Source organism: Barbus barbus (assembly GCF_936440315.1).
Source record: "Barbus barbus genome assembly, chromosome: 41".
NCBI classification, from domain to species: Eukaryota; Metazoa; Chordata; class Actinopteri; order Cypriniformes; family Cyprinidae; genus Barbus; species Barbus barbus.
In genome coordinates this window covers 20624406-20646373 of record NC_136719.1, presented here as the reverse complement: position 1 = coordinate 20646373, position 21968 = coordinate 20624406, and the positions used below count along the sequence as shown (strand labels likewise).

The 21968-nt window shown below is 35.3% G+C and overlaps 1 protein-coding gene across 1 annotated transcript in view; it reads left to right on the top strand.

The window, feature by feature from the left end:
* Positions 1-19673: 19673 nt before the first annotated feature.
* Positions 19674-21968, top strand: part of LOC306860765 (solute carrier family 41 member 3-like) — a 29454-nt gene continuing 27159 nt past the window's right edge. The window contains exon 1 of the mRNA XM_079402655.1: positions 19674-20006. The gene's annotated coding sequence lies outside the window, so the exon portion shown is untranslated. The remainder of the gene's footprint in view (positions 20007-21968) is intronic.

Sequence of the window (21968 nt, the reverse complement as noted above, 5' to 3'; positions counted from 1 at the left end):
CACCCTAGCAACTTCATAGCAACACACTAAAACCCTTTTATAACACCCTAACAACCATTCAGAAAATCCAAGCAACCAAATCACTCAGTCAACTTTTTAATCACTCTAGCAACCATCCAGAACACCCTATCAACGGCATACAAATGCCCTGGAAAACATACGGAAAAATATCTCAGAACACCCTAGCAACTGCATAGCACCACACTAGAAACCTTTCAGAACACCCTAGCAACTGCATAGTAACCTTTCAAAACACCCTAGCAACCACACATCAACACCCTACCGTAAAATGCCCTAGAACACCCAGAAGACCTATTAACCATATAGCAACACACAAAAAAACCTTTCAGAACACTCTAGAAACTACATAGCAACACAATAAAAACTTTTCAGAACACCCTAGTAACTGCATAGCAACTTTCCAAAACACCCTAGCAACACTACAGCAACAGAGAACACCCAGAACACATAGTAACCATATAGCAACACACTAAAAACCTTTCAGAATGCCAGGGTAACGCCATAGCAACACCCTGGCAACCGTCTGTACAAATTTAGAATTGTGGTAGTTTTGGGCAGGATACAGCATAAATTGTAAAAACAAACAAACAAAAAAAAACCAAATAAATACACAAAAAACATAATTAGACACAATAAATAAATATCAATTTAAATTTCTGCCTATTTAAATATCTATTTTAATTTAATCTTTAATTTTCGTCAATGCTGTAGAAAGTGTTTCCAAACTGTTTTTCATTTCTTTCGGTAACTCATTAAATTTTGATTAGGAAAAAGACTGTGAAGTGTGAAATGGAAATATGAAGTGCAAGAAACAGGAAAAAGAGTGTTGGGGAAGAGAGAAAGTTTGTCAGCTACAGTGGTGAACAGAGAGAAAAAACAACGCAGAAACCCAATAACCCTAGAGAACTAGTCCGAAAACACAATAAAACTAAAGACCCAGATAGAGGGATTCTACTAACACTGTGACAACAGTAACTATAAACAAGAATGAAACCGAAGGGCCGGAGAAGCTCCACCCCTCCCTCAATTCACTTCAAAGATAGGTGATAATGATCCTGCTTACATAACAGTTGGAAGGAGAATGAGAGAGAAAGAGAGAGAAGCCCGTTCTGTGTGAGTGAGGGTGGATGGGGGCCCGTTTTGTATAGGCCAAAAGAATGCCCATAAAGTGCTGCTTTTCACAGTAATTTATGAGCTCGGGGACATGAGGCCTGTGTTATGTTATTTACATTCACTTTCCATTTATTTTTGCAAAACAGCTCACATCACGAGCCAAAGGTGAAGCTGTATAAAAATGCACGTTGTATGTTGGGCCGGTAAAGTTGTGCTCTCTGCCCTCTCAGAGCACTTTTATGAATGTATGGACCCCACTGTGTGCAGTTTGTACAGAGGAACATTTTGCACGATGGCTGCGCTTCGATCACACACACACGCACATGTGCTCAACAGGGAGCACTTAAACGAATGCAAAGCCAGCTTTAGAGCTGCATGGCTTTCTGAGGCATATTTGTTGCAAATGTAAAGCAGATTGTGGATGTTTGTATATTGTAATGTATTGCCAAAGAAATAAAGCAGGCATTTTTTCATTAATTATCCATTTATTAATGCATATCATGCTAAAATTCAATAGTCTTGGCTGGAATTAGTATGAAATGAGTTTTTTACTTAATTTCACCTCATGAATGCAAGAGCCTCATGCTGCACTTTTCTGAAGGTGAGGCTCATGTTTGCCCTTAACAGGTTTGTTTATTCAGTGGAAAATAAAAGTGGAAACAGTGAGCTCTTTCACCGCGTCTTTACCGTGTGCATGTGTGTTTATGTGCATCTGTGTACGTGTGTGTTTGAGTGGTCGGACAGAGAGAGACCCATCTGGTTCCAAACACCCCCTGAGTTCTAATGAACAGTGCTGTACACATTTTTGCCTTTTATTTTTATTATCTGTTGCATGAGCCAGAATACTTTGATTAGCTGGCCTCATGCTGCATTCATGCCATTTTCACATTATTGTCATCCAACTCCCCAACTAACAGGGGAATGTCAAGTTTCTGGTAAGTTCTGAACAAATGTTCTTGTAAGGTTGATGGAACGTTTGTTCAAAATTCTCTAGTCTTTAACGATGTTCTCAAAACACTGGTACAAAAATGTTATTTATACATCGTTTATGCATCCTTTTTCTGAAATGTTTTAATTGAAAGCTTTTTAAATGTTGATAATTGTTTTAAAATGTTCAAAAATCATTTAAAAGTAACATTCCTATAATGTTTGAAAAATTGAATATTCCCTTTACGATCGCATAACCAAGAAAAACATTTCTAAAGCCTGAGACACACTGCATGATTTTTGGCTGTCCCAGACGAAAGACTGGCATCGTGAAACAATCGTAGTGATTTCTGATTCGCCACGATTGTTTCACGATGCCAGTCTTTTGTCTGGGACAGCCGAAAATCGGGCAGTGTGTCTCAGTCAGGCTTAAAAGGTTTTAAAAACTGAACATTTAGAGCATTCAGAAATAATATTTTTAACATTACCGAAATGTTCTTGAACATCTTATACATCTTTAACAAATTTTTTTATAACAATATTTATTAGCTGGTTCAAAGTCTTTTCTCAGATCCTTGAAATTTGTGGCACAATTTTCTGTAAAGCTAACTGAAATAAATGTATAAAGTAGGGGTTTAATGGTACATTTATTTGTACCAAATATTTTCGGTACGGGTCTTTCGGTTCGGTACGCATGTGTACCAAACAAATGCAGCATTGTTTTTCTCACTGCACAAGTGAAACTTCATTGGAAACTTCCAGTTTTATATATTGTTACTTTTTATAAGAAACAAAGTCTCATCTTTCAAATTATATACTATTTTTCAGGAAATTCAAACAATAAATGTCCCTTTGATGCTCTTTGATGTGGCGCGACAGATTGCTGTATAAACACTTAAGTTCAAACAGCAGCGCAGAGTGCGAGTGAGCATGATAATTTCTTCCTCTTTACTACTAGTTTTAATGTGAAATAAACGTGAATGAACATCTCATGTAATTGCTCAGTCAGTGTTTCAACAGCTTATAAACAAATTGATACGTAGCATTTAATTTACCTCAGGCAAGTCATCCCTGTCCGCAGGTCACTAGCTCGCTAGAGAAATGAAGTCTAGAGAAGAGCATTTCGTGAAATATTAGACTATGTACACATTGTATTTTACTTTAGGCTACCTGTTAGTAATGTCTTAATTATTTAATGTATGTTTAATTAAATCTGTTATGAAACAAGTTATTAAAGCCACTGTAAATTAATATATTTCAACAACAAATAGAAATTTTATAATTTAGTACAACCCGAATTCCGGAAATTTTGGGACGTTTTTAAAATTTGAATAAAATGAAAACTAAAAGAATTTCAAATCATATGAGCCAATATTTTATTCACAATAGAACATAGATAACGTAACAAATGTTTAAACTGAGAAATTTTACAATTTTATGCACAAAATTTGTTCATTTCAAATTTGATGCCTGCTACAGGTCTCAAAATAGTTGGGACGTGGGCATGTTTACCATGGCATCTCCTCTTCTTTTCAAAACAGTTTGAAGACGTCTGGGCATCGAGGTTATGAGTTTCTGGAGTTTTGGTGTTGGAATTTGGTCCCATTCTTGCCTGAAATAGGTTTCCAGCTGCTGAAGAGTTCATGGTCATCTTTGACATATTTTTCATTTAATGACGTGCCAAATGTTCTCTATAGGTGAAAGATCTGGACTGCAGGCATTGTCCTGTTGAAATACACAAGGCTTCCCTGAAATAGACGTAATCTGGAGGGGAGCATATGTTGCTCTAAAATCTTTATATACCTTTCAGCATTCATACTGCCTTCCAAAACATGCAAGCTACCCATACTGTATGCACTTATGCACCCCCATACCATCAGAGATGCTGGCTTTTGAACTGAATGCTGATAACACACTGGACGGTCTCCCTCCTCTTTAACCCAGAGGACACGGCGTCCATGATTTCCAACAAGAATGTCAAATTTGGACTCGTCTGACCATAGAACACTTTTCCACTTTGAAACAGTCCATTTTAAATGAGCCTTGGACCACAGGACACAATGGCGCTTCTGGACCATGCTCACATATGGCTTCCTTTTTGCAGGATAGAGTTTTAGTTGGCATCTGCAGATAGCACGGCGGATTGTGTTTACTGACAGTGGTTTCTGGAAATATTCCAATTAGATGTTTTAGTAATGAAAATTATCTACATTAAAAAATTGTGAGCTCAAACTTGATTTTTACCCCTATTTTGAAGTTAATGTACTCTGCTTTTGCATTATCTGCAAAAAGTGAGAAGTCACACCAGGGCAAAAGGCAGTAACTTCCAAATTATCAATATTTGATTGCTGATCACCATTTACAAAATCGTTATAGTAACACCTGTATAAAATCTACTGATCATGGGCTATCTCAAATTGGCTATTGCATATAGTAATGTGACTGTATTAATTAATTCATTATTATTTTTTTGACCGTAACAAGCAGACTAAAAGTTAAACATGTGAGTGGATACTGTTTTGCAACCAATTTATTTGCTATGCTCAGTAACGTAAAATAATTCTAGACATACCATAATTGCTTATATTGACTTGAACGCCAGCAAACAGGCATGCTCAGAAATGCATGTGGATTAATCATCTCCGACGACGTTCAGCGCCATGGATTGATTTTATCGGGTTACAAGAAAAGGTAGCATATTGATTTAATTGCGAACTGTTAGGCTACTGCTTTTATGATTGATCATGCTACAAGCTACGGCATTCAAGTACACATGCATCCAACTAGAAGTGACAGCCAGGTGAATAATCTGCATTACAAAAAGGGAAAAAAAAATCTTTAAAGGTTATTCATGATTATGTATTGCTGCCGAGGTGTCTGGTCTTTACAGTGCTTTGTTATATGGCGCTGTTTGGTAGATCGCGATCCAAATCGTTTGTCTACACCGTAATTAAAATGCGGCAGACTTTAATGGACAGTAAAAAAAAAGGAACACCGTATAACTCCAACCGGCACCATAAATCTGTAACTTCATTTTGAAGCACGGCTAAACAAAGGCAGAACGCCGTAATTAATTTTGAGTGTTCCAAACAAAGTCAAAGAGCGATTACTGGTGTTATACGGTGTTCTGCCTCGGTTTCTCCAGGACTTTTTGAAGTTACGGTTGAGACCCATTATTTTCTCGGAAAAACAACTAAATTGACTCGAGATACTTAAGTACATGATAAAGGATGTCTTGAATGTACCAAAAATATCAATAACTCATTGTCGACAAAAATGGTCGAAGTTATGGTCTTTTGCCTTTGCACGGCAGTGTAGCAGGTTGATGAATTTGAAATGAGCTCATTTAGTGGATAAAAGTGTAAAATTTCTCCATTTAAACATGTGTTATGTACTGTATGTTCTATTGTGAATAAAATATTGGCTCATGTGGTTTGAAAGTCTTTTAGTTTTCATTTTATTTAAATTTAAAAAGCGTCCCAACATTTCCGGATTTCGGGTTGTAGTTCATTTAAAAACTGCATTATGTGCAATTTACCTTTTTTCATACAATTTTTAAAGTTAAGTGTTGATTATTATATTTAAAAATAAATAGTAATTAAATAAAATTTTAGGCTCTGTTGTTAATTGTAACGTAATAATGTGTGTAAAATGGCTTCCTATAGTTAGAGCGTAAGCTGAGGAAATTTTAAGTATAATTTAATTTATTTAAAGAAAGAACAATTTATTCAGTAAAGCACTGTTTAATAAATAAAGCAATTTTATGTTTAGTTTTTTCCCTCCTGCTTTACAGAAACCATAGCAAACTGTGACATCAAAACCGAGGTACGTACCGAACCTCAAGTTTGTCTACCGCTACACCGCCAGTATAAAGTATATATCCTTTTGCAAAAAAAATAAAAAATGAAGCAACAGGTTACATTAAAAATAAAAATTTATATTAAAAAGGCACAGAGGTTTCTACCAAATTACCTTGTGGTCATTTTGGCTAATTTTGCATGATGTTTAGGTTTGAGTTTGAAGCTTTAGTTTTCTTTTGAGTTTACTAATTGAGTTTGACAAAGATGTGGATAATTTTTTACAAGCATTCACAATTATGTGAATGTTGAATTTATTACCCTAGCAAATTTACATAGATACAGTCTAAAGATACATCTGAAGAGTGTAGTTTGATTGTATTCAAACAGGTTTCCAATGTTTCCAAAGTATTTTACATTGTCTGTAGAAATGACACTGCAATAGTATTTTAGAAGAAATAAATCAATCAATCAAAATCAGTTTAATTAGGATGTGCTTTTTGAATTCATACACTGTAAAAAATGAATCACGGGTCTTGTAATTTTCATAAAAATTAAAGGTGATAATTAAAAATAGTGAGTATATTTCATTAAAGAAATTGTGATTCAGTGTTATATAGAAAATATTGAGGACTTTTTACTAATAAAAACAAGAGATGTGTTTTCCTCATTTTTTTTTAAAGGAAACCTAAGCAGTTTTGAGGCTTGAATTGAGGAACTGATTAACCAAAAAAAATTAAGGAAAGAAGGCTACCAATTTATTTGAAGATAATTATTTTGCTCAATTTTGCTGTTTTATTTTAGAGGTGATTGTTAGTTCCCAGCATGCTTTGCATATGGCTGGATATGGAGAGTAAATTTTGAAATTAAATGCTATTTTAAGTGTTTTTGAGTGAAGGGAAACATCTATTAATGTTTAATGTTTAGTTATGTTTGACATTTGAAAGAGTTTCTGTTACATTGAAGATTCCATTGTGCAGCGCAATCGTTACCGTTGTGCAGAAGAATAGAGCTTATGGTTATGGATACCACTCCTATAAGGAATTAAGTCTTGTTCAATGAGCAGTATTGCTTGTGCTAGTGTAGTATTTCTCAAGTGTTTTCCTATTTGGGCTGTTTGGCTGTATAGTCTTTTAAATGTACAAAATAACTCAAAGTCAAATACAAACAGCCCTCACTCAAAATCACAGACTTTTGAGAATCAACTTAAAATAAATGAGCCCATTTCACTAATTATATTAAATTCGTTGTGTCATAGATTAATTAATTTAGGAGATTTTACATGATTTATTCAGGTAGATTCCATTAAAAAACTAAGCCTTAAAAACTACTCAAAATATTAAGTGTAATAATGTTTTTAAGTAAATAGCCCGTTCCATTTTTTACAGTGTAGCTATCGATGTGGTTAAACAAAGTGTGGTCTTTCCTCACAATATTGCCAGTATTGTGTTGATTTTGACTTTGATTTAAAGGTGCTTGCTCAGCGTTTGCATTTGGAACAGACCTTGAGGTTATCTGAAATTAGGTAAACACAAAAAAGGCCAAAAAACAGCCACAAGAGTTTATGTAACTTTAGGCAAGTTTTATACTAACTTAGATATGGCAAACGTTCATAAGCATATGGATCATAAGAGTTTGCATGCACTTCCTCCTCTGCGGGACGCAATGTGCTCAGGAGTACACAGGTGGGCTTACCGCTTATAGCAGAGGTATGTGGTATACTTACACGCTGCTCTGGGTTGTTTACGCACAAGCATGAGAGGGTCAGAGGGACTGGAAATATCCAAGGTATATCTGTGACTCGGCTGTTTGTATCTCAGGGATGATGGGGTTTAATTTTACACACGTTTAATAGAAAGAGCATTGAATCATGAAAGAGTTTTTTAAGATTGATGGTGACACATTACTGGAGTGTTAATGCCACAGGCCGGTGTGTGTGGTGAGCGAGTGCAGCTCTTTAACACCTTAGGCAGGTCTCTGTAAAGTGCCAGCCGCACCCATCATCAGCAGCTTATAGAGGAAATGCAGGTCTGGAGGTCTGGGACAGGGCAGACAGTGCAAAATTTCCATTAGGGCCTTCTGGCTTGACGTCAACACGAGGTACATTACATTATACCTCATTTCAAAAATACATTAAGTTGTCGTACATGTTTGGGTGTATGAATCACAGAACAAGGCTGGTCCCTTTGAGTCATTTAGAATGACTGAAACCTCAGACTTATTAACCTCTGATGACCAAGGTTTATTTGTATTTTAATGAAAATGTTGCCTGTTGGTACAAAATATTAAAACTGGAACCTGTAATATTACATAAAATAACTACCAGACATGTCACACCACATATAAATGTTACTGCAAATCATTTATAGTGCCTTGGGAAGAGTTTCACCCCTTTTTATAATTGTATTTATTTTTAATTTACATATTTTTTTGAAAATTTCTAATTATATTTTTAACACATTTGTTTTTGTCTTCATTTATAAATTATTTCGATTATTTTAAATATTGTTTTGGGGAAAAAACAAAAAAAAAAACTTTTCTCATTTTCCAGAATGATTTACTCTTCATTACTTTGAATGTGGTCCACTGACATGAATGTTGTGAATTTTTACCAATTCTTCCCAATCCAAATATACTTGAGTAAGCTCATTGGTAGCATCCAAATTTCAGGCCAACCACATATTTTAATTGGATTCAGTTAAATGTTCGAACAATTCCAGAATACTAAGAATTCTTGGACGTGACTTTGTTTGAAAAGATTGAGCTTTATTTCGATTGCACCAAACATTAAGCTTTTCTCTCGAGACAAAGAGCTAAAATGCAGAGTCATATGTCTTCTGGTAAACTGAGTGACTTCATATTGGCCTTCCTCAATAGTGGCTTCCTTATAGCCACTCAAACATAAAGGCCAAATCTGTGACACGCTGAGAGATTGTCCAGACATCCACAGTTTCTTCCATTTCATCCAAAGAGTTCTCGCTGCCTGGTCACTTCTCTAACAATTGCCCTTCTTGTTCAGTTGTGCAGTTTCAGGATGGATTGTTGCATGTTTTTTCCATTTTGTTGTAATGGAACAATCCACGGCCACTAGGAAGACATCAGGTTTCACCAATCATTTTTTTAACCTTTTTAACTTCATCTAAACATACCAAAGCAGTTCTATGGTCTTGAAGATAGCAGAACTAATCTGACCTGATACCTTAGTTATGGTACAAAGCAGATGTAGAGTAAGGAGGAGGCACTTTTTGTGACATACTGTACCAGTAGAAGTTTGTCCCACTACTGTTATATTGTAAACACAGACTACAAGCAAACTACACTATGGTTGCACTATCTTTCTGGGTTTTGGCCTACAAAAAATGTGATCCTTGCAGCACTCTAGACCCAATTTAAAAGTTAAGTTTGTGCCACCAAAGTCTATTGTAATTGTAATTACAAAACAATGATTATTTTCAAACAGGTTTCCCAATCACTCCATCTGCCACTTGTCAGTTAAAACTGATAGTTTCGCCCAGAATCCCATTGGAATATTTCAGAATACTAGAGTGTGTAAGAATCTCAGTGTGTCATATCTTTAGCACTGTGATTTACTCTTCCTCAATATTTGCCGGAAATGTCCAATTCCGAAGTCAATTTTTAGATGCTTACTTTCACATTTAAAATCTAGATATTTTTATTTCATGCTAAGTTAACACTGTGGACGGTTACTGGAGGAACTGAAAAACAGCATATTTAAATCTGTTTGAAAACACTTGATTTATAGCAACTCATTGTGGTTAAAATAATCACTCTGAAACTAAGCCTCAACTTCCTACAGTGCACGGCATCTCAGTTTCTCTGAACATTTGTGTAGCTTAAATTGAAGCTGAGGGATTTTTTAGTGCTGCACCATTCCTCACTGGGTCCCTGTGGCGTAAACTGTCCCAGCAGTAATTGCTCTTGGCTGACAGCAGTGTGTTTAGGTAAAACAGCTCGTAAGCCCCACTGGTGGGTATGGGGCCAATTAAGCAGGAATGAAGCTTACTGTATGGATTATAGTAATCATCATTACTATTACTATTCTACTGGTTAAAGACTAACTAGAAAATTATCATGTGTGTTTCTGCGAAAATGTGAGTGTACATTTGAGTGTTTTTCAAAATTAGGTGTGCACCCAGGAATTGCACCCGAGGCTGATTGAAAATAGGGGTCTGGGGTAGAGTTAGGAAATCAAGAACCGGTTCTCATTTTGAACTGCTTCAATTTAAAACAACAACAACAACACTGTAACCAAATGATTTTGAAATGTGATTTTGAAAATTATTTGAAAATAATCTGCTTTATGATGAAGTCTGGACTATTTCACCAATAGACAGTCTTAACAAACAACAAACGTATGATGCAACCAGTAAAGTTTGATTTACAAATAACTCAGTGAATTGGACAAAAAGACTCATCAATCCATCTAAAAATCATGAGCAGTTTAATATATGTACTAGTATATTTATACAAATACTGTACATAATTCTTGTGAAACTTAAATTGAATGTAAATAATTTCTAAATGATCATGTAACACTGAAGACCAAGTAATGGCTGCTGAAAATTCAGCTTTGTATCACAAAAATAAATTACATTTTAAAATACATTTATATAGAAAACAGCTATAATAAATATAATAAATTATAATAATATTTCATGATATTACTGTTTTTACAGTATTTTTAATCTAATAAATGTAGCCTTAGTAAGCATAAGAGACCTCTTTCAAAAATATAAAAAAATCACATTTTATTTTATTTTTTATTTTTATTGAAAATTTTTGTTTCTGTGGGAATAAAAAAAATCCTATAGTGGTTCGCAATTGGTATAAAATCAGCCCATCCGATTTGTGAAGGTGAACTATCAGGTGAATGAATTCATTTCTGCTTTGCACTTTTGCTAGTAAAATCTAAGAGCCAGAAACATGAGAAAAACTCAAACAAATAGCACTTTCTATTTTTGCCGCCTGTCTCATGTTAAAAATACAATGAGAAAAGAGACCTGCAGAGACAGAGCGAGTAGTGTAATCGAACTTGGGTTTAGACCAAGCAATCGAAGTGTGAAACCAGAGTGTTTGTTTTTCCATGTAAGAGCGATGATACCTGTGAATGTGACAGAGCACAGTCACATGTGTCTAGTACCTGACGAATGTACAGTATGTAAGGACACACAGCTGAGTCACAGTGGTGTGACAGTCAGCTGATAAGAGTGGCTGGATACCAGAGTGCCATACTGGGCACTTTTGGCTCTCTCCCCCCCTCCTCTGTTTCCACAAGCTTTCTCACCCTATGCCAGGATCACAGGGACTCAATCCGAACTGGCAAGCCTTAGGCTGGTGCTTTGAAACCTGACTGACAGAGTTGGCGTCATTTCTACGATTGAGACACAAGCTAATTCTGCTGATTTTGCAGTGTTGCTGTCACGTGCGGAGCCTTTCTATATTTATAAGGCTTTTAATGGGACAGCAGCTGCACTCTCTCATATGTTGAAAACGGAAGGAGAGTGTGTTTAATACAAAAAGCATATGATTATGGTAAAAAGATGATACTCCACAGTTTACATTTGACATTCAAAGTCGGGAGGCCCGTAGTCCCTCATGCATTTTTGCAATTGGTATGATCAAAGTACCACAATATTGCTTGTCACTGCTCTGAATTTCAATAGTTTCCTGTCTTTCCAATCAGTTTATATTAATGGAGTTCACTCAAAAATGAAATTCTGTCATCATTTATTCACATTCTAAAAGCAAATCTAAGTGAAGTGACAATGCCTAATAAGTTAACAAAATGCTAATTTGAGTCAAATCCTTTCAGTGAATCAGTTGAATTGGTTCACAGATCCATTGATGTATGGTTTATTATGATAGGACAATATTTGGCCGAGCTACAACTATTTGAAAATCTGGATTCTGAAGGTGCAAACAAATCAAAATATTGAGAAAATCGCCTTTAAAGTTGTCCAAATGAATTCCTTTGCATTGCATATTACTAATCAAAAATTAAGTTTTCATATATTTACGATTTTGACAAAATATCTTCATGGAACATGATCTTTACTTAATATCCTAATGATTTTTGGCATAAAATAAAAATCGATAACTTTGACCCGTACAATATATTGCTGGCTATTGCTACAAATATACCCGTGCTACTTAAGACTGGTTTTGTGGTCTAAGGTCACATATATATTTAGATTAAAGGTTTCAAAAGATGAACTTCCATATTTTTTGGTGAACTGTTAGTGAAACATCATTCATGCCACTAACAAAAAAGTACTAATAACATTGAAGATACTGAAGATATTTAAATATCTTTATATAAATTTTTGATCTAACTATTTGAGCTAAATGCTTTGATCTAAATTAGAGACGCATTTCTGCAGCACCAAAGCAATAAAGGTTTTTTAATGAATGAAACTGTGATCTGAATGATCTAATTTTGGGAGAAACAATTATAGGAAGTAAATCAAATGAATCGAATACATCCTAATTCATGGAACTGCATCAATAACAAATTAATGAACAGCTGCATTTAAGTCCAGGGACTCAAATTTGTGACTTGTTTTTCTTATTTGGTTTATTTAACTGATTCGCTAGAATGAATCAAGCTTTCCAATGCCTTCATATGTACAATAATCCACTTTTACAACATTGTTGTGTAAACGGTGGATGACGTTGTTTTGTCCACAGAGCTAAATGAAACATATCTGGCCCTGGTTAATAAAGAGAAAAAGAGGACTCTTTCTGTACACTGGGATTATCTTACCTTGTAAACATGGTCATTTATCTTGATAGGGTTTTAAATTCTGATTTGCGGTGCATGAGTTCTCTGTTTTTACTGTATCCATCTGGATTGGAGCCGCCAGGCGCAGTAACGGAGCTGTGGTTTGAAAGCTTGCAGTCCTAAAAAACATGAAGGCTGCATAACTTTATTTCGTATTTGCTTAGCGCAGCATGGCCCAGGGCAGAGGTGCTGTTTCCTGAGCCCCCACAATCATGCGAGACCACCTGCCCACTTATATTCACTGTATGTGGTTGAATATACAGCACGGGGAAATGGCAGGCGAACGTTTCAATCTGACTTATTGGAGTTGGTGTAAATTAAACTAAATTGAACTCCTACCACACACTATTATAAGCTCTCAGCATGGATCTGATATGCTCTTCCAAGATTCAAGTGGGGATCAAAATGAGCCACACAAACACACGTTCTTGTGGTGCTGTTGGCAAAAACAAACCTGCATCTGTGCCTGTGAGCAAAGACGGCAGTATTTAGGTCCCATATTTGCAGGGGAATCATGCGGTAGCCAAATAATGAATGGAATGGAAATCTAATGGATAGCTTTCTATAGGTATTACAGACCTTCTTGGGGAAACCCAAGTTACTGAATAGCGTTGATATGTAAGCGACCGGGTGGTTAGGTGGTCATATGTTAACGTAATCATGGTTTTGACATTAATACCTTCAAAAAAAAATTCTATTAGTAGTCTTACATAACGTTTTCACATACACTATCGTTCAAAGGTTTTTGAAATATATTATTTTGAAAAAGGCTCTTGTTCTCTCTGCATTTCTTTGATAAAACATGTAAAGAAATTTAAAATGACTTTTTAATATATTTTAAAATGCAAGTTATTCTTAAAAGGAGCAGCCGCTACTCTAGAAATCATTCTAATATGCTGAGTTGTTGCTCAAGTAACATTTCTTCTTCTTATTAAAGTTGTGCTGCTTAATATTTTTGTGGGAAACTGTGATTTTTTTCAGGATTATTATTATTTTTATAGAAACTTCAAAAGGACAGCACTCATCTAAAAAAATGTCTTCTATAACTTAATAAATGTCTTTACTGTCACATCTGATCAATTTGATGTGTCCTTGCTGAATTGAAATATCAATTTCTTTAAAAAAAAAAACTTTTGAAGTACTCCAAACATTTAGTGTACAATTTTTGAATGCTTAAACACTGAATCATACAATATCAGCATATTGACAGCATCATGTAAACCCTTTCACATACATACAGCAACATATAAATATTAAAAGACCATCTAATGACTGTCAGAAAATGATTTGCAAGGGCCTCCTGCAGGTGAATGAGCTCTCAAGACCTTTTAAATGGAAAATGTTTACCGTAATTATCATCAAACCTCAAGAATTATGAAATATAATTAAAACAACATCAACGTATGGTGTAACATTCAGGTTTCATATTTTTACTTATATGTGTGTGTGCTATCACTGACGATCTACTAATACCACGAATGAACACTGTATGAAGCTCAAATTATACATAAACATTTGTTAGCCTGAAAAGTTGTTAATTCGTAAATATTTGTGTATTTAGATGCTGTACATATTGGACCACACTTTAAATACAATTATCTATATTTCTAATAAATAAAGATTCTAACTTGTTTTTTGTTTGTTTTTTCAGTGATCCCAAAAAATAACCATTTAGGGTTCCCCAAAGAACCTGAACAGTTCTTAAACGAACCATTATTCATAGTGTGAAGAACATTTTAGTAATCTAAAGAACCTTTTTTCCACTGTAAACACCCTGCATTGGAAAGGTGCCAATAAAGAACCTTGATTTTTAAGAGCGTATGAATGATAATGACATCATGTTGGTTTTTAATGACGTTTTGCATCCTAGTTTTCATAAATGTTCTATGTCTACTAATATATCAGGGGCAGGGCTCTCAATAGATTATGTGTCATACAGTATGTCTAAATTGTACAAATCGTTGTGGATGACACTTAACATACAGCAAAGGTGCATGAAAACCATCTCGCTTCATAAGCGTTTGTAATGCACCAGTGGTTTGTCATTGTTATTCTGCGTGTATTCATTATATAAGGAGAGAAATCTGAATGTATGCCATGATTATATTCCACGGTTCCAGATGAAATCTGGTCATGAAAGATTAATTCCAGCAGCCGAAGCGTTTGTGGTTTTTGTTAGACCATACATTATAGCCACTATTGTGTTCGTGCTTGTAATTGTGAATAGTTTTAACCCCTGTAGTGTGTACTGGGCTGAATGACAGAATTTAACAGGACACACTCCATTCATCATCCTGCAAATGAGAGATGAACGTGTATTTTCATGCATCATTAAGACAAAGGACGCATTATTCTGTCTGCATCAATGCCACAACATCATTTATAAAGTGTTTTTTTTCTTTTCGGTAAAGCAGCATAAGATGGTGTCCAGTCATCTTTGATCAACCAGCAGACACACACACGCACATGATTTCACTTCTGAGAGATGTGTTTTATTACTGCACAAATGCGCTGCTGTTCGTTGTTGCAAAATATTCCAGAAATTCAGTCGAGCTGTTTACAATTAATTGATCAAAAAACATTAATACTGAACATCATATGTCAGGCTAGTCAACAAAGAGCGATCCAAGCCCACCATGTGTCTCTATCGGTCCATATAAGCATGTGTTTGCTTTTCTCTGCAGTCACGCAACAGTGCGCTTAAACTGATTTCCATCCGTTGCTTTTGAATCCTCATACTGTATTTTGTAATACTGATCCTAATGGCCATTGCAGGGACGGATAGACAGATTGTGAACAGAGAGAATAGTCCGCTGTGAAATAAGCTAAAAGAACAAGAGCTGGCAGAGCAGGGCTGAAATTCTGCCAGAGACTTCCATAAGAATGTCTGAGTGAAACAAAACACACACACACACACACACACACACACACACACATACATTTGGGTTTAAGGAGAAGCTTTTTTTGTATCGCAACATATCATTTACGATGGAATCTTGACAATGGGTCTCCTAACAATTGTGGCTTTGGCAGTTTTGTATACAGACTTACAGTGAAAATAAAAAGAAAAGTACAATAGAGCGAGCAGCCAATGACACCTGAGATGGTGAGAGACTGACCGAGGAGAACAACAGAAGTGGCTGGGGAAACTTTGTGGTGTGGGGGAAGAATAATTTTAGCTGGTGTGGGTTCAGAGGTTTATTCTTAAGTGAAAGTCTCTTATACTCACATGCCATTGTATTTACACAAGCTCTAAAGTACTTCCGGAATACCATAGTTTTAGCATGTCCAAAGACTTCCAAAACAAGTACTAGGGTGGTATAATGATGGGATAACTTTATATTATCGTAATACAATTTAAAACATGCTATGTATGTAGTGTGGTAAACATGGTTATACAGTGTTCTGCACCACATGATGTTACCATATTAAATGTTCAAAAAGCCATGTTGATACCATGTTGTAAAAACATGGCATTACCAAGTCCAAAAATATGGTGTTACCATAGTACACCTGAAAACGTGGTATTACCACAGTACATGCACAGTACAAAATTGTATTACCTATAGTACTTCACCAAAACACACGGCTAAGACAAATCAAGGTAGGAGCATACCCTAAAAACCAAATAACATATTTGTACCAGGATCTAAAAAAATATGAAAATATGGCATTACCTTAATACATATTGGAAAACAGGGTATTACTACAGTACATGTCCAGAAACAAAGTATTACTATAGTACAAGCCCCCTAAAAAAATAGTAATCCCATGTAATAAAAAAACAAGGTATTACATGTCAAAAACACTGTATTACCATAGTTAAAGTGAAAGTGAAGTGACGTGTGGCCAAGTACGGTGACCCATGCTCGGAATTTGTGCTCTGCATTTAACTCATCCAAGTGCGCACACACACAGTAGTGAACACACACACTGTGAACACACACCCGGAGCAGTGCTGTGGCGCCCGGAGAGTAGTTGGGGGATCAGTGCCTTGCTCAGAGGTCTCACCTCAGTCATGGTATTGAAGGTGGAGAGAGAGCTGGTTATTCACTCCCCCACCTACAATCCCTGCCGGACCTGATACTCAAACCCACGACCTTCGGGTTACAAGTCCGACTCCCTATCAATTAGGCCATGACCGCCGCATGTCCAAAGACATGGTATTACCATAGTACATATCCAAAATATGGTGGTACTATGACCTACAAAAATTTGTATTACTATAGCACGTTTGAAAACACGGTATTACTGTATACAAGTCCAAACTAACATGGTTGTAGTATGTTCTGCACAGCATGGTATTACCATAGTATATGTGTATAAAAAGTGTGTTCAAACAAAACATTGGTACCATGTTCTAAAAAACATGATATTACTGTAGTACATATCTGAAAACAGGGTATTACCACAGAACATGTCCAGAAATAAAGAATTACCATAGTGCATGTCCCCTAAAAAGTTATAGAATTTTCTTCTTTTCACTGTTTATGTTGGCATTTCAGGTACAGTAAGTAGAAATTAAAAAATAAATTAGTGGGCTGAAAAGATCCTAGTTTCAAGCCAACTTTTCAAACCATATTGTGAATGAATGAATGAATGAATGAATGAATGAAGGATGCATTTATATAGCGCTTTATTGTGTATTGCTATACACCTAAAGCACTTTACAATCATGTGGGGGGGTCTCTCCTCAACCACCACCAGTGTGCAGCATCCACTTGGATGATGCGACGGCAGCCACAGCACAACGGCGCCAGTGCGCTCACCACACACCAGCTACAGGTGGAGAGGAGAGAGTGATAGAGCCAATCAAGTGTATGGGGATTATTAGGAGGCCATGATAGACAAGGGCCATTAGAGGGAATTTGGGAATATTGTGAACCTAAGAACCCTGTGTTATTCTTCTGAAAACACTGTCACTAATATCTGCTATGACTGTCTTTCAGATGACAGGACTGCAAGCAGTGAAATCTCATCTAGCTTCTGTGTGGCGATCAAGAAACCCAAAAAGAGTATCTCAGAGGAGAAAAAAATATTCAGAGCCACTTATAATAATCTACATACCATTGAAATATCACTTGTCTTTCTTTTTAAGACCTTTTTCATCTTAGCAAGTATCCATATCTCAGAGATGGTAAACGAAGACATGATCGATGCCTGGTCCCAAAGACCCTTTATCACATGGTGTCTAGCTTTTTAATGGATGTATTAAATGACTTCTCAGATGATTCTATCTTTTATCAAATATCTATGATATAGTGTTATATCATTACATAACATTACTACTAAACCTGAATCACATAGTAAAAACTGAAGTTCATTTCCCCATTAAATCTTCAAGACTAAAACCACACTCTGGCAGTAATTCAAATACTAGTAAGCACTTCCTGGTAAGGGTTTTTCTAAGAACGGTGATAAGACAATTGCATGAATGTGTGCTTGATGTTCAATCAAGCACAAGCAATATTGTCACATGAAACTTTACAAAAGCTCAGTAAGTAGCATTTGAGCTCAGTGAAGAAGAACAAAAGCTCTTTTTTTAATGAAAATTTATTACACTGCAAAAAAATAGTAATTTTAATGAGTATAATGAGTATTTGACCAATTTAAATATATAAAACACTAAGTTTTGTTTTTTATATAAATTCTATATTAAATATTAGTGTATTTTGACTTACTGCACTAGCAGAGTTCTTTCTTTCTTTCTTTCTTTCTTTTTTTTGTACAAACAGGTTAATAGCAAAGAAAAAACTGCCATTGCAATAAATCTACATACGCTTACAGTACTGTTCAAAAGTAAGATTTTTTAATGTTCACCAAGCCTGCAATTATTTGATCAAAAATGTAACAATATTCTGTAATAATAACAATTTAAAAGAACTATGTTCTGTTTTAAAGTGTGTTAAAATTAGTGCTGTCAATTGATTAAAAATACCAACTAATTAATCGCACATTTTTTTCTGAAATTAATCACGATTAATCTCACCTAACATTAAAGTTTTTAAATCTACTTTTATATTGCAATAATTTCACATGCAATCTAGAAACTAAACAACATGAAGACAATATATTTTTTTATATTTATTTAACAGTATATTTTTTATGACTGAAGGCGAGTATCACTGATTAATTTATTTTTTAGGATTCTCTGATGAATGCAAAAAACATCAACAGATGTTTAGTAACAATCTCTTCGGTGTCACTTTTGATCAATTTATTGTTTTCCTGCTGAATAAAAGTATTAATTTCTTTAAAAAAAAAAGCGTACTGTCCCTTGTTTATTATAGATTAGTTTATAGATATTATAGATGTAATCTATAAAAAGCAATCATATAATATGTATCTTTTTTAAAAGACTTTTAAAATATTTAATGCCACAACTAGTTTCAAAATTTTATATAGTATTTCTTGTTTAACTTTTTTTTTTATCAACCAGTTCTTCATGCAGTGTTTCTGTAATGGTCATTCTTTGAATGTATTTCTAATTGAAATGCATTTGAACATAATTTTTTTAAAAACATTGTTTCTGAAGCACCTCTTCAAACACACCTTTACTGCTTAAAGCTCAGAAGTACTCTGGACTCTTAACACATTCACTTCATTACTCTTGGCATCAGATCATCTTGTTTTTGAACTGTTGTTAAGTACAGTTTTTTCCTCTACTCCTCTGCCACACTATTTACTAGTCTTTTGCGGGTCAACCCAAATGCAAGTGCTATTTCAATTAAAGTTAATTCAAATTCTGCCTCACCACCCCGCTGATTGAGAACAGTTGTTGTTCACAGTTTTCTGAAAGGTGACATTATTAAGCTTCCAGAAGCGTTAAACTTTTGGCTTCAGGAGGTCTGGCAACTTGCCCTCCTGGCTTTTTATCTGTCTCCTGCATCTTTTCTCTCTTCCCTTTTCATTGAGCGTCAGCGGTTTCTTGACTTGTGTACCTCATTATTTCTTAGGTTTGTTTAGGTTGGAGTGGGACGTGGGTGTGCTTTCTGCACTGATATCACTCCAGTGAGCTTGACTTTTTCACAGAAGAGATCAGTCCTCCGGTTAAAGGCTCTTTTTTCCTGCTCACTCTGCAGGTTTGGCTCTTGGGAAATGCTATCAGAGACTCAAGTCACAGAACCCAAAGCGCCAACTGTGTAGACTGATTCATGCGAAACCTCAGTGATGTTTCATTTTCAAGCACAGCGATCACATTCAGCTAATGGAGGGCCACGCCGTTCCCAGCACCCACTGAGACAACCGTCAGATGACGAGGCAAAACAAAGTATCAGTGATTGTGTATATGACCTTTGAACTTCAACTGAGTGAGCAACAAGGTTTTGAGAAATTACTTCAAAAAGGTGTGTGAACTTTTACAGGATGTCTTTAAAGTGATGCTTTGTAAATTTATTGTAGATACCATATTTGACAGCTTTGGCTCATTTAGGCCAGATATTTCAGGGAATTCACTAAACTACCACCACTTTTGCATGTGCTATCAGCACCATCTTATACACTAACCGTTGATATGAAGTTGAGTTCTAAAGTTACATTGTGAGTCAATATGTAACGTTATATCTTATATTTTGGGATATTACATCTCTCAATGTGATTTTATGTCTCACAATATAACTGTATCTCACAATATGACTTTATATGTCACAATGTAACATTATATCTCATAATGTGTCTTCATATCTTACAATGTAATTCTATATCCCATAATGTGACTTACAATGTAACTTTATATTTTGCGATATGACTTTAGCTTGCAATTGTTTCTCATATTTGTGACTTTATATCTCAAAATGTAACTATATATTTATATCTCATAATGTGACTATACTGTATCTTACAATGTATATCTCACAATATAATTATGTAACACAACATTCAATTACAACTTTGTTTCTCATACAGTAGTTTTTTATCTCGCAATGTAACTATATACTGTATTTTGCAATGTAACTGTCTCATAATGCAACTTTATATCTTCCAAAGTAACTTTATATCTCATTCTGGGACTTTTTATTTATACTAATTCATTTCCCATAATATAACTTTATACCTCACAATGTAACTTTATATCACACAATGTAACTATATCTTACAATGTACCTTTATCTTTTACTTGCAGTTGCAACAATCACAGTTGAGACTTTATATCTCATAATGTGACTTTATAACTTGGATATAAATTCACATTGTTACACTGTGAGTCAAAATGTAACTGTATTTCTTATAATGGGAAGTTATATCTCACAATGTGAATTTATATCTTACAATCAACTTTATATATCACAATGGGACTTTTTATCTCACAGTGCGACTTTAATATACATTTACTTTACTACTTGAATGAATGAATAAATACTTTGAGTTGGAAAAAAGGCTTTCCTATCCGTTTATGTAAATTAAGTTTGTTGTAAATTGCACCGTATTAAAAAAATGTCCAGTTCAATAGATTTTTTAGTTTTTTTGTGAATTCCATTCAACATAGATCATAAAAAGGAAGCATGAAGGTCCATACTAACCTGAAAATTTGGAGGAAAAGATTAATGCGAATTAGTCGCATTGTCTATTGTCTGTGTCTGCATCGGTCACAGCGAGATCATCTTACTGTATGGTTGGAACCAGTTGATCTAGTGAGACCTTCTTACTACTTTTTCTGTCAGGGAAAGAGAAATTAAACACTCCCACATGGCTAGAAGAGAAGCGTGATGGAGCCCAGATGTGTATGTATGAGGAGAGCCAGCACTAGCTGCTTTTGGACTGAAACTACACCAGATTGTATGTAATTTTGTTGTCCAACACTGATGGTTTGGAGCGATAGTGGGGCTGATTCAAATGAGTCTGATTGCTGGCCGTTGATCCTATGGATTCTGAACAAATACAGCCATAATGGATGAAGGTCAAGGAATAAGAGTCAATTGATTTGATCCCAAGAGCATTTGCAAAACAGTACAGCAATGTTCATACGAACAGTGCTAGCAAGAAGGTACAGCAGCACTCAGAGTAAATTATGTAATAGCAGTTGGATGAAGACAGAAATACTGTTCTAGAGGCCAACATCATCTTGCATATCATGGTTAATGTTACCCTTCCGTGTGCCGAATATCCCTCTCTGTGTTTCCCCTTCACTTTAAGAGTGTGAGGACGCTGATGTTCCTGTTCCAAGAAAGGCTATGGCCAACCCTCCAGCCTGCTTTAATGCCATAATGACTGTAGCAAATCACAACCAGAAGATAGAGGCGCTCTGACATTTGCCTGCTTCTTCTATGAATGATTGTGAACGCAATTGGTTGTGCATTCTTAAAAATAAA